This window comes from Pinus tabuliformis, chromosome 4_2, assembly GCF_031772625.1.
Source record: "Pinus tabuliformis cultivar Carrire ecotype Pingquan chromosome 4_2, CPIR1, whole genome shotgun sequence".
NCBI classification, from domain to species: domain Eukaryota; kingdom Viridiplantae; phylum Streptophyta; class Pinopsida; order Pinales; family Pinaceae; genus Pinus; species Pinus tabuliformis.
The window spans coordinates 941,990,084-942,002,308 of record NC_142304.1 but is presented as its reverse complement, the minus strand read 5'-3'; positions in this window follow the sequence as shown (position 1 = coordinate 942,002,308).

Genomic DNA, 12,225 nt, shown 5'->3' with positions numbered 1-12,225 from the left:
ATAGATATATATATATATATATATATATATATATATATATATATATATATATATATATAGTATTGTAACATTGAAAGGAATATAATGAAAATCAATCCGATAGTCCCGGTTTTCGGATCTAGGGAAAATATCTGTGTATATTTGTTTTATGTTTTGTGCTCTCGCCATTGTTTATTTTCTGTTTTTAGAATTCTTATGCAGGTAATTTTTGTATGGGGTTAAAACCTACACTAGTAAGCCTATTGAGTCTCAAAATGATAAAGAAAGAATTGAGCTTTTCCATATCAGGGTTATTACAAAACATACCAAAGATGTTACCTTGTTTGATAGTGGATCCCATGTGAACCTAATTTCTGAAGTTATTGTCAAGAAATTAAACTTAGAAACCTCACCTCATCCTAAACCTTACCCTTTGGGTTGGGTATGTGAGAATTCCAAATTTCAAGTGACAAGAAAATGTAAACTCAAATTCACCATCACTGTAAACATTATTGATGACGTAGAGCTTGATGTTGTATAACATGACAGATGCGGAACTGTTTTAGGGAGTCCATACATTTATGACCGAAAAGCCATATTCTATCGACATGAGAACAAATATCATATTTTTAAACATGGAGTTGAGTATATTGTTAAAGCACATCGCAAGAAGATGAACTTATCTCTTGGAAGTGTTGGTCAGATGAAAAGGCTTGTTAATTCTAGTAAGAATTTTGTGTTGTTAATGATCAAACCTAAAGATACTGTTGAATCTGAAGCTTTCCAAGGATGTGATTCAAAACTCAAGCATGATTTGGTTAAAGTTGTTAACGCTTATAAAAGATGTTTTAGGAACCTGAAGGGTTGCCTCCTAAAAGAGGAATCCAACATGAGATTCATTTGCGGTGGGATGCACCTCTTCCAAACATTGGCATGATAAAATGTTAGTTTTGGAGAATGTAGAAATGAAGAAGCAAATTCAAGAGTTGCTTGACAAAGGGGTCATTATGCCTAGCACATCTCCTTATGGGTCTCCTATTGTCTTGTTTCCAAAGAACAATAGTACATGGCGCATCTGTGTGGATTTTAGAGCTTTGAACATGATCGCAGTAAAGAATCACTATCCTCTTCCTCGCATTGATGATTTTCTAGATCAGTTAAAGGATGTTGTTTATTTCACTAAGTTAAATTTGAGAAGCAGTTATCACCAGATCAGGATTGTTGAAGGTGATATTTAAAAGACTTATTTCAAGACAAAACAAGGTTTGTTTGAATGGTTAGTTATGTCATTTGGGCTTTGCAATGTACCTGCAACATTCATGAGAGTTATGAATGATGTGTTGAGACCATTCCGTGATGATTTTGTCAAAGCCTACTTAGATGATATTCTGATTTGTAGTAAGACTCGTGAAGAGCATGTCAAGCATGTGAAACAAGTTTTAGATGTCTTAAATATGTCTAAGTGTGAATTTGGGGAAACCTCTTTGGTTTATTTGGGTAATATTGTAGGAGGGGGTAAATTGAAGATAGATACCTCAAATGTTGAAGTCATTGTGAATTGGCCAGCCCATTATTGGAGAAAATTTATAGCTAACTTCTCACTCATTGCAACACCATTACATGATTTGAAAAGTGTGAAATAGGTCTTTCAGTGGGGAGGCAAGCAACATAAAACATTCGATACATTGAAAGAGAAAATTAGTACAACACTAGTTCTAGCAATTCTAGATCTTAAGCAACCATTTGAGATTCAAACCAATGCAAGTGATTATGCCATGGGAATAATTTTGATGTGACATGGTAATCCTATTTTTTATAATTCTGAAACCTTTACCAATGCAGTGATTAACTATCCAACTTATGATAAAGAGTTGTATGATTTGGTACAAAGAGTGAAGAAATGGAAGCATTATTTAATGGGTAAAGAAACGATTATTCACACTGACCATCAACCTTTGCAATATTTACAATCACAAACCAAGCTACAACGAGCTTGACATTTCAGGTGGATGGGATTTCGACAACAATTTCATTTGGTAATCAGGTACAAGAAAGGTATATACAACAAAGTTGTTGATAAGTTGTCAAGGCCTATTATTAATGCATCTATCATTATTAAGCATAACCCAATCTTGCATGAAAGTTACATTGAACACTATGCTCAAGATGACAATTTTAAAGATGTTTATGCAACTTTGATTCAAGGTAATCATGTTCAAGAGTTGGATTTTCATGTTCATAACAAGTCGTTGTATCATCTTGGAAAGTTATGTATTCCACAGGGTGAAAGAGTCAATGTCATAAGGGAAACCCACACTTCTCTTATTGTTAGTCACTTTGGCGTAGGCAAAACAATTGCAAAAATTCAAAGGTATTGCTATTGGCCTTGCGTGAATGAAAGTGTTTCTAGATATGTAAGAGGATGTTCCATGTATGCTACTAAAAAGCCTAGCAATAGGAAATTAGCTTTGTACACTCCACTTCCTATTCCTTCTCGCCCTTGGGAAAGTATTTCTATGGATTTTGTAAGAGGGCTACGAATGTCAAAGAAAGGTCATGATTATCTTTATGTTGTTGTGGATCGTTTAAGAAAAATGTGTGTGTTGATGCCATGCAAGAAACATGTTACAACTAAACAAACCGCAAAGATGTTCTTCCAAAATGTATGGGTTCACTTTGGGTTGCCCACTTCTATTATTTCTAACTGAGATTCTCAATTTGTTGGGAAGTTTCGGTCAAGCTTATGGGAACTAATGGACACCAAGTTGAAGAAGAGCACATAACCACATCCACAAACCGATGGCGAGACAAAAGTGGTAAACATAACATTAGTGCATCTCCTTCGTGGATATTGTGATAAGCATCCTAAACTTTGGGATGAGCATTTGCACTACATCTAGTATGCCTACAATTGTGTCAAGCACTCATCTACGCAAGTATATCCATTTGAAGTTTGTTTGGGTTATTTGCCAAAGTCTCCTTTCGATTATATCTTTGGTAAAGATATTGCAGTATATGGACATAGTGATATGGACGAAGCCAAGAATTTCATTGAACAAATTTAGCTAGTGCATAAAAGAGTACAAAAGGAGCTTGAGGAAAGAAAAGCAGAGTACAAAGCAAGGCACGACAAGCATCGAGGTTATCATCATTTCCAAGTGGGAGATCAAGTTTGGTTGTATATCAACAAGGAAATACTTCAAGGTGAAGGTAAAAATCTCAAGCCAATCAAATATGGTCCTTTCAAAATTTTGTAGAAGATTGGTAACAATGCTTTCCGATTAAATTTTCCACCTTATATGAAAAATTATTTTTGTAATAGCCTTGGTGAAAATTCGATGTAATAAAGTTAATAAAGGCAAAATAATAACAAACGTCATAGGACACTTATTCCAAGTTGAATGTTGGGAAAAACATCCTAGTGTGGATGTTAATTTGGTTTAGGCCTTGGAAAGACAAAATGGCATTTTTGGAAATTTATTTATGAAAGTAATGGAAATTAGGAGAAAGGGAAGGGGGAGGGTCACATGTTGCATGTGAGGAGGAAAATGAAGGAAAATAGTGGAAAATTGAAAAAAATAGAGGCCTCATTAATAAAAAGACATCCGAGGATCAGTTGGTACCATTTTTAGTTTAGTTTTGGAGTTCTCTCTCTATTCTCTCTCACACACACTCTTAGACACTTAGAGTTTTTTTGGAGCACTCTAGCATTAGATCAAGAAGAGAAAAGAAGGAAGAGGGGAGCAAAGATTAAGCAAGGAAGAGCAGGATCAAGCAACTATAGTGGGATTATTTGCAAGTATTGATTTGCATGTATGATTCCTTAATAGTTTTAGCATGCGTGGTTATGCATGTGTGTTCTTGGTTCTCTTGTTGTCATGGGCATGGATTTTGTCAGGTGTGACAATGTTCTTTCGCCTTGCCTTGCCATTTCCAGGTAGCCATGGTGTGATGGGTTCTCATGTTTTTGGTTGAACTAGATTGTCGGATGGATTCAAAACTGAGTGAGGTGGATCTTTGAAAGAAATAACACATGGCCTAGTGACCCCTGATCTAGACTATGGGTTGCAGTAAAGCTTGATTTTGTGTTACCTCGGTGGGCCTAGGAATCCTCGACTGATGAATGGCGGGATATATGGTAAAGCCTAGAGGTGTTTTCTCTCCATCAGGCCTAGGAATCCCGAGATGGGATATACGGTAAAGCCTAGAGGGTGGAGTCTCGATTGGGCCTAGGAATCTTGGGATGGGATATACGATAAAGCCTAGAGATTGGAGTCTAAGTTAGGGCCTAGTGATCCGGTGTGGATAGCGGTAAAGCCTAGACACTAGGAGACAAGAAAATTCCTCAAGATGTAGGTGGCGGTGGCATCCATGCTTGTTTTGGCCTAGTGATCTGGTGAGGATTGTGGTAAAGCATGGTTCTATTGACGAGAGTGAGGTGGTTTAGCATTGGGAAGCCCTAGTTGAGTTTTGGTTATGAGTCCCACATTCATGCTTGGAATTTGGCACGGGAGTGATTAGTTGAAGAAAGATTTGGTTCAACCAATCTATGTCCAGGTGGTTCATGGACGTCCCATACTTGGTTGGATTTTGTATTCATTAATAAGTGTTCCTTTCCTTGGTATTTTATGAGCAAATGTACTGGTTCATACATGGAATTTATGGCTGATGTATCCTTATTATTTTTGTTGTTTATATGTTGGTTATGGGCATGTTTTATGATACCAATGATGTACAGCTCTCATCATGTTTTGATTTGTATATGAATGAACAATGAATATATGACCTAATAGATGATAATGCAGCTAATGTAATAAGGTATCAATGCTTCTTAGTGATTCACAGATAAGTATGAGACCCCTATGCTCATATTTGTTATTATGACCTATAGATTGCATATTTATGACATGTTTGACGAAATACTTGTCATGGCTAGTAGGGGTCCAGTCAAGTATTTATTCAAGTATTTGCATTTTTATTGTTGTCTCGGTGTTAATTTTAATTCCTAAAGGTTCCATGGAGTTCTGGGCAGTGGCCTGAGTCCTGGCCCTGAAAAAGTGGCATAGAATCTAGGGTCCCAGGCTTAGAATTAGTTGAAAAAGACCCCAGTTGCTTGCATGCCCATGCTGTGAGAGTGACTAAATCAAGCAAGCGAGATGGTTGGCCATGATTAATGAGTTTGATTTGGAGATCAGGTACATCAAGGGCAAGGAGAACAGGGTTGTAGATTCTCTTAGCATGCAGATAGGGGTGAATCATATAATAGCTATGAGTTCTTATGGGATGGACTTATAGGATCAGATCTTATGGGCAAGACAACAAGATGACAGGTACATGGAGCTTATGCACAGGTTACAACAAGGTACAAGTGGCCAGGATGTGGACTATCATCTTACAACAGATGGCTTGATTAGATTTAGGGAAATGACATATGTTCCAGACAATGGTGAGCTCAAGAAGAATATCTTGAGAGAGTTTCATGTGAAACCATATTTAGGTCACCGAGGATATCTAAGGACATTGACAATAGTGAAGAAGTTTTATTACTGGTTGAATCTGAAGAAGGACGTGGCAGAGTTTATGGCTGAATTCTTGGGAAGTCAGTAGGTAAAGGCAAAATCTAAGCATCAAAGTGGACTACTAAAACTGATTGTGATTCGAGAGTGGAAATGGGAGGTCATTTCCATGGATTTTATCATAGGTTTGTCGATGAAATCTAGACAACATAATTCCATCATGGTTGTGGTGGACAGGTTGAAAAAGGTGGTACACTTCATTCTAGTGAAGTCTACTTATTCAACTAGTGATGTGACATAGGTCTTCATCAGAGATGTGGTTATATTGCATGGTGTTCCGAAGAAGATTGTGTCATATAGGGATGCTAAGTTCACTTCCAAGTTTTGGAAAGAGCTCTTTGCAAGTTTAGGGACAATGTTGGCCTTCAGTACATCTTGTCATCTGCAGATAGATGGACAGACAAAGAGGGTCAACAAGATATTGGAGGATATGTTAAGGATGTATATAATGCATTAGTAGTGGAAGTGGGAAGAGTATCTTCCATTGGTTGAGTTCACTTACAACAATGGGTATTGGGAATATTTGAGGATGAGTCTGTTTGAGGCATTGTATGGGCAGAGTTGTTATACTCCCATCAGTTGGAGTGATCCAGTTAACAGGGTGTTGATTGGACCGGACATGTTGGTAGAAATGGAACGAGAAATACAAGTAATAAAGAAGAATCTGAAGACAACATAGGACAAACAAAAAAGTTATGCAGACCAGAACAAGTTGTTTAAGGAGTTTCAGGTTGGGGAACAAGTGTACTTGCACATCAAGTCGAAGAAGAGCTCCTTCTAAAGTAGATCATGTGCCAAGCTGGCACCTCGGTTTTGTGGACCTTTCAAGATTCTTGAAAGGATTGGAACAATAGCCTATCGACTTGCATTGTCTCCAATAGTGAAATTCCATGATGTTTTCCATGTGTCTTTACTTAAGAAATATGTTAAAGATGTTGATCATGTGATTAACTAGTCTGTATTGCAAGTGGATCCAGATGGAAAATTCTAGCCAGAACCTCAGTGTATATTGTAGAGAAAAATTCTCATGCTATGGAACCGAGCAATTGAATAGGTTAAAGTGCAGTGGAAGCACTTTGGGCCCGATGAAGCTACATGGGAGATGGAGGATCAGATGTGGGCTATGTATCCTTCTTTATTCATTAGTTGAGCAGATGTTTTTGGTATATGTACATATGTATATGGATGAAAATACCACCATGAGTCATGTTATAAAGCGCCAATAAGCAGTATGGGTATCATGTCATTATGGTTGTCATGTTATTATGTTGTCATGTTGGTTTGCTTTTTAGCAGGTTGATCATTGTAATTACTGCATCAAGCTAAGTTATAAATATCCATGGGCAGTATGTTTTGCTTATAATCGTCTTGTTGGTTGTAGGTGTCGTTGAACACGAGGATGGTCTTCCCCCAAGGGGGAGGGTTTTGTAATAGCCCTGGTGAAAATTCCATGTAATAAAGTTAATAAAGGCAAAATAATAACCAAGGTCACGGGACACTTATTACAAGTTGAATGATGGGCAAAACATCTTAGTGTGGGTGTTCAATTGGAAAAGGTGATAACAAAGGCTTTGGAAAGGCAAAATGGCATTTTTGGCAATTTATTTATGAAAATAATGGAAATTAGGAGAAAAGGAAGGTGAAAGGTCACAGGGTATTGTGAGGAGCAAAATGAAGGAAAATAGTGGAAAATATAAGGAAATAGAGGCCTCATTAATAAAAAGGCTTTTGAGGATCAGTTGGTACCTTTTGTCAGTTCAGTTTTGAAGTTCTCTCTCTATTCTCTCTCACTCTCTCACTCTTGGACACTTAGAGTTTTCTTGCAGCACTCTAGCATTAGATCAAGAAGAGAAAAGAAGGGAAAGGGAAGCAAAGATTGAGCAAGGAAGAGTAGGATCAAGCATATACAATGGGATTATTTGCAAGTATCGATTTTCATGTATGATTTCCTTACTAGTTTCAACATGCATGGTTATACATGTGTGTTCTTGGTTCTCTTATTGTCATGGGCATGGGTTTTTTTAGGTGTGACAATGTTCTTCGGTCTTTCCTTGCCATTTCCAGGTAGCCATAGTGTGATGGGTTCTCATGTTTTTGGTTGAGTTGAATTGCTAGATGGATTTGAAACTAAGTGAGGTGGATCTCTAAAAGAAAGAACTCATGGCCTAGTGACCCTTTAACTGTGGGTTGCGGTAAATCTGGATTTTGTGTTACCTCAGTGGGCCTAGGATTCCTCTACCGATGAATAGAGAGATATACGATAAAGCCTAGAGGAGGATTCTCTCCATTAGGCTTAGGAATCCCGGGATGGGATACATGGTAAAACCTAGAGGGTTGAGTCTCGATTGGGCCTAGGAATCCCGAATGGGATATACGGTAAAGCCCAGAGACTGGAATTTCGATTTAGGGCCTAGTGATCTAGTGTGGATTGTGGTAAATCCTAGAGATTAGGAGATAGACAAATTCCTCATAGTGTAAGTGGAGAAACTCTAGTGGAATCCATGGTTGTTTTGGCCTAATGATCTGATGAGGATTGCGGTAAAGCCTGGTTATATTGATGAGGGTGAGGTGGTGTAGCCTCGAGAAGCCCTGGTTGAGTTTTGGTTATGAGTCCCACATTCATGCTTGGAATATGGCATGAGGGTGATTGGTTGTGTTGGGTGTGGAGCATGATTATTTAGAGGTCTTTGTTTCAGGCGGATGCATACCCCAGGAAGTTTGTACACCCCCTCCACACGAGGGGGGGTGCAGGGGTGACTTGTCCCCCCCGCGGGGGTTCGGGGGGACCGATCCCCCTCGGCTGGGGGGTCCGGGTGCCAGCGGTCCCCCGGTGGGGGTTTTGGGGGCAGCGGCCCCGAAGCTAAAACAGATGTAAAATTGCCTTGTAAAAGTATAGTAATTTCTAGTCAATTGGGGCCATTCATTAGGCGGATTATCTGACGGTAGAACTTATGTTTAGTTTAGGGTTTTTTGCCCTAGAAGGCAACCCCTTTCTTTGTATGAGGGCATTGTATCGTGGCTGTGTAATAGATGTGTATTCTCCAAGAGAGAAACAGAGAGGCGAGGCTGTGAGAAAAAATAGAGGATATTACAGCAGATCTGCTGTAGGTTGTGTCTCTTCATTTTGCTGGATAATAAAAAGGAAGGATTGGTTGTTCGGGGTGGATGTAGCCCAAACTGGGTGAACCACGTATATCTGTGTCTCTTTGGTTTTATGCATTTTCTGTGTTTATATTTCTGTTATATTCTATGTGTTCCATTACTCTGTAATATATAATTTTCTAATAACTGGTATCAAAGCCGAAGGTCTATTTGGCTGACAAACTCACAGGAGAGAAGGGTTCCTGGTTCGAGTGGGAGTAATGGCAAAAGATGGTAATTTTAGGGTTGAGAAATTTAATGGCCAAAACTTCTCGATATGGAAGGTGCAGATGGAAGATTATCTGTATCAAAAAGATTTGTACCTACCATTGGGCGGAAAAACAAAGATGTCGATGGGTATGACAGATGAAGAATGGAACCTTCTTGATAGAAAGGCACTCGGAACAGTACGGTTGTGCCTCGCAGCATCGGTCGCCTTCAACATTTCGAAGGAAACAACGACAGAGGGTTTGATTAAGGCGTTGGCGAAACTATATGAAAAACCCTCGGCCTCAAACAAGGTATTTCTTATGAAACAGTTATTTAATATGAAGATGTCAGAAGGTGGATCTGTTGCAGACCATTTAAATGATTTTAATACTGTTACAAGTCAGTTAAGTTCTGTAGGGGTAAACTTTGATGATGAAGTTAGAGCTCTGTTATTCTTATGCTCATTGCCAGAAAGTTGGAATGGTTTAGTAATGGCCATTAGTAACTCTATTTCTGGATCTAGTACTTTAAAGTTTGATGATGTTGTCGGTGCTATCCTTAGCGAGGAAATGCGACGGAAAAGCTCCGGTGAGACATCGGGTAATGCTTTGAGTGCAGAGTCTAGGGGAGAAAAATGGAAAGAGGAAAGAGCTCAAGATATCGCAGTAAATCAAGGAAAAGCAGATCCAAGTCCAGATTGGGGATAGTGTGTTGGAAATGCGGAAAGAAAGGACACCTAAAGAAAGACTATAGATCTCGGAAGGGAAAAGAAGAAGATGCACAACAAGAAAACAATCATGAAGCAAATGTGACAGGTGAGGTGTTACAAGATGCTTTGATTCTTTCTTTCGAAAATATTACTGATTCCTGGGTGGTTGAGGGGCCTCATTCCATGCCACACCTGATAAGAAATATTTTCATGACTATGTTCAAGGAGATTTTGGACAAGTCCGTTTGGGTGATGATAAACCCTGTAAAATTGTTGGAATGGGTAAGGTTCTTGTAAAACAGCAGAATGGAAACCAATGGCTACTAAAGGAGGTAAGGCATGTTCTAGATCTGAAGAAAAATCTGATTTCAACAAGGCAGTTAGGCGGTGAAGGTTGTGTGACAACTTTCACAGATAAAGCTTGGAAGGTCACCAAAGGAGCCCTGGTAATAGCAAAAGGCGAAAAGGTTGGTACATTGTATTTATGCAATGGTATTTCAAACTCTGTTAATGCTTTAACTTCCAAACGAGCAAATGTAGAATTATGGCATCATAGGCTCAGACACATGAGTGAGAAGGGGATGAAGATTCTTCACTCAAGGAATTTGTTGGCGGGTTTGAAGAATTTTGATTTGGACTTCTATGAGAATTGCATTTATGAAAAACAAAACAGAGTTAGTTTTCTTAGAGTTGGGAAAGAAAAGAAGAGCGAAAAATTAGAGCTTGTGCATACAGATGTATGGGGACCTGCTCAGGTATCATCTCTCGGTGGTTCTCGTTATTATGTTACTTTTATTGATGATGCAACTAGAAAAACTTGGATTTATTGTATTAAGAATAAATTTGATGTATTTGATACTTTCAAGAAATGGAAAGCTTTGGTTGAGATTGAGACATGAAAGAAATTGAAGTGTCTCAGATCAGACAATGGAGGTGAATATCGCAGCAAAGAGTTTGATAGGTACTGCTCAGGGCATGGAATTCGCAGAGAGAAGACAGTTCCAAAAACACCACAAGAAAATTGTGTGTTAGAAAGGATGAACAGAACAATCATGGAGCGTGCAAGGTGCATGAGATTGCATGCAAGATTGCCTTTACAATTTTGAGCAGATGTTGTAGATATTGTTGTTTATCTAATAAACAGAGGGCCTTCAAGTTCCTTGGATGGTGGTGTTCCAGAGGAAGCATGGATAGGTAAAAAGGTAAACTACTCTTTTTTAAAGCCTTTTGGTTGTGAGGCCTTTGTCCATATTAATAAAGAAAATAGAACAAAGCTTGAGGCAAAATCAAAGAAATGTACCTTTATTGGATATGGTGTTAATGATTTTGGTTATCGCTTATATGATTATGAAAATCACAAAATCATTAGGAGCAGAGATGTAATATTCAATGAAAAGGTGTTGTATAAGAATTAGTTGCAAGAAAAGAAACAGGAAAAAGAAAACAAGGAATACATTGTCCTTGATGAGATCACTGAAAAAGTAAAGGTGCCAGAAAATAATAATAATCAACAACAACCACAATAGCAACAGGAACCCCAAACACCTGAAAGTGGTGTTAGAAGATCTACCAGGATAAGTACACCCCCTAAACGATATTCTCCTTCATTATATTATTTATTGTTGACTGATTCGGGTGAACCCTAATGTTACGAAGAAGCAATGCAGGTTGAAAGCAAGAAGAAGTGGGAGCTAGCCATGGAAGAAGAGATGGACTCCTTGATGTATAACCAGACTTGGAACTTAGTTAGGTTGCTTGCAGGTAAAACTAAATTGCAGAATAAATGGGTTTACAGGTTGAAGGAAGAAGATGGAGGAAAACAAAGGTACAAAGCTAGAATTGTGGTGAAGGGGTTTGCACAGAAGAAAGGTATTGATTTTGATGAAATATTTTCTCCTGTTGTTAAAATGACTTCAATCAGAACTATTTTAAGTCTAGTTGCAGTTGAATATTTCCATATTGAGTAGTTAGATGTAAAGACAACCTTTCTCCATGGGGATTTGGAGGAAGAGATATATATGCAGCAGCCACAAGGATATGAGGTGAAAGGGAAGGAGAAACTAGTGTGCAGGTTGAAGAAGAGCTCGTATGGCTTAAAACAGGCTCCAAGGCAATGGTATCTAAAATTTGACAAGTTTATGTCTGAAAAAGGTTATACTAAATGTCACTCTGATCATTGTGTTTATCTGAAAAAGCAAAATGATGGCAGTTGTTATCACTGAAAATTCTAATGTCAAAATTTCTCAGACTAGCTTGAGGACAAAGCGCATAGATCCCTTTATCAGTTTCGCAGCGCAACATCTTTTAGGTGATTTCGTAGCGCATAATTCATATTTTGCACTGGCTGCGCTACGAAATTGGGGATTTGTTCGAATTCATAGCAAATCTCACCCAGCTGTCATAATTATCAGAATCCGATGTGTTTTAGGTCGTTAGGTGTCTTGGAACTGGCACATGTTGCAGTTGTTGCTGAGAAGGAGACAAAGGGTTCTGTTTAATATCTGAATGCATTTAATGGAAAGTTGCTTGCTGGCATCAATTAAAAGACTCCGGAGACAGTTATCTTGACACGAATAGTCTAGTGGGGTCAATTATCTGTTTTATTTCAAT